We start from the raw sequence: 2,580 nt of genomic DNA on the forward strand, positions 1-2,580 counted from the left end.
AGAAAAAGCAATATAATCTTAAAATCTGATATTTTGAGTGTGCGCTGAGATAGGTGGTAGTGTCTATCTTCTCGATTACACTCCATTCCTAGATGCCAGCAGGCAGCACAAACTTCTGAGTACCTGCTGCTTGTAAATGCACACATGATGTGTAAGTTTGCAATCTTTAAGGAAAAAATTTCAATTTGCAACTAAAGAATAAACATTCTGACCTAAATCATGTCTCTCTATAAAATAAAATATAATTGATTCTAAACTGCAAATATAATACTAACTTGTCTATGATACTGGGCTGGATATTTAACATGCTTGAACTTTATTTTTTCATAATTTTAACCACAAGATTGACCATATTAATATCTACCTTGGACACGTGTTGTAAGTTCAAATAGGAAAAGATTTAGCAAACAAAAATTTTCACTTCCTCTTGGTTCCATGGTCAATCGTGGTCCTGAAATGTTAAATGGAAAGTTGCAGAGATAATAAATTTTAAATTTTATGTCATTTTAAGTAGTGTGAAAAATATCACATCATGTTCCTCTTTCAAGCTTGTGAAATGAATTATCTCTTTGTCCAGCATAACCATATAGTCTAAATTATAATGTCAACTGTCAAGGTATCACAATATTTAAAATCAAGTAAACAGTCATCATATAATAGTTTTATGATATAATCATTTAATATATTATATTGGTATAATTGTTTTATTTATTATTTTAATCACTTCAAATTATAAATTGCACTTTATGATGGTTATGTACACAAAGCAAAAACATTATATACACATGGTTCACTGATATCCACTGTCTCAGCAAAATCTGTCCACTGAAAGATCTGGGAATGTAGGGCCCATGGAAAGAAGCAAAACTCTGAAGACACATGAAATTGTAAAGATCATGAAACAAAAATTTCATGAGATTATTTGCTATCTGAAATTATGTTCCTATTTAAAAGCATTCTCATAGCAGTTTTTACCTTTGCATTCCTTGCTGTGTAAATGATAGGGTTTAATATGGGAGTGGCCAGAGTATAAAATACTGCCATTACTTTATCCATGGGAAGGCTGGATACTGGTCACAGATACAAAAATGTACAGTGCCCGAAGAACAAGATCACCACTGTGATGTGGGAGCCACCGGTGGAGAGGGCCTTTTTCCTCCCCACTGAGATATGAGCCCTCAAAGAGCACAGGATAACCATGTAGGATAGCAGCAACGTAAGAAAGATGATGATAGTCATTCCTCCACCATTAATAGCAATCAAGAGACCAAAAAGGAAAGTGTTACTGCACACAAGTTTTATCAGGGAAAAGATGTCACACATGAAATGATCTATCCTGTTGGGTCACAGAGCAGAAGCCAGAATGTGACTCAAATTTGTCCAAAGGAGTGGAGAAAACCCACTGTCCAACACAGCCCCATAAAGATGGAGCACATATTGTAGTTCATTAAAGTCATGTGGTGCAGAGGTCTACAGATGGCCATGTAATGGTCATAGGCCATGATCATAAGGAGGACAGTCTCTGAACCTCTTAGCAAATGTTCAACAAAAATTTGTATCATGCAAACATTGAATGAAACAGCTTTTGTTACAGAAAGCAAATCAACTAGCAGTTTAGGGATTATGGAAGAGGAGTAGCATGCATCTATCAGAGATAAGAATGCCAGGAAAAAATACTTTGGAGAGTCCAAAATCTGGCTGCAGATTATTGTATTGACAGTGAGAAGGTTTCCTGTAATGGGGACAATGTAAATGATAAGTAACACAAGAACCAGAATTTTGTTCATTTCACAATTCTGTGTCAGTCCCATTAGAATTAATTCTGTCACATTCATTTTGTTTTCTTCTGTTTGAGTACTAAAGCTGAATTTAGAGATGGTTGATTAACCTGTAAAAATAAAATCCTCAATAGCAAATGTGATGAGTCAACATATTTTGGGTTATCAAATAAGTCCAGAATTTTAGTAAAATAAGTTTTTTTCTTTCATAGTACTCCAGGAAAGAAGAAACACAGTGTAGTTTCTATCTTATAAAAACAGATTATGTCCGCCCCTGACAGCTGTCCATTTCAACTTCTTCCAGGGCTGCTGAAATTTCCTTTACACCACTGTTGACAAACTTCATTTGCATATACTGTAGATGCATAAATTCTAATCCACCATGTACTCCATTTAGAAAATAATAAATAAGCTGCAACATAATGCCTGGTGGGAGAAGAGATCTAATGGAAAAAAAAAATCATGAGGCACTGTATATCCATACAAACTCCACACAAGGAATAGAAATATTTTGAATTACAAACATAATTTTTTTTAATTTTATTTTATTTAAAGAAAAGGAAACGAAAAAAAAATACATGGAAATTAAAAAAAAAGGGTAGAAATAATTCTAAATTACAGACAAACAAAAGGTAAGAAATTGCCAATTGATAAGTTACAAATTGTCATCTTCGAAATGGCTGTTCAGGTTATAGAATTAAAGTATATAGAATGACATTCAAAAAAAAATGACCCTACAAACCATTCTGCTCTATGGCCGAACAAAAGCTCTGTAATATGATTATCAGTCCCACCTATTTGT

The 2,580-nt window shown here is 33.7% G+C and overlaps 1 pseudogene; it reads right to left on the minus strand.

Moving 5' to 3' along the window:
• Window positions 1-918: 918 nt before the first annotated feature.
• LOC106025829 (olfactory receptor 4C15-like) lies at window positions 919-1,835 on the minus strand (annotated as a pseudogene).
• Between the last annotated feature and the right edge of the window lie 745 nt (window positions 1,836-2,580).

The sequence above is a fragment of the Cavia porcellus genome, unplaced genomic scaffold (assembly GCF_034190915.1).
Source record: "Cavia porcellus strain 051 isolate PalLab524CR breed Dunkin Hartley unplaced genomic scaffold, mCavPor4.1 scaffold_10, whole genome shotgun sequence".
In the NCBI taxonomy this organism is placed as follows: Eukaryota; Metazoa; Chordata; class Mammalia; order Rodentia; family Caviidae; genus Cavia; species Cavia porcellus.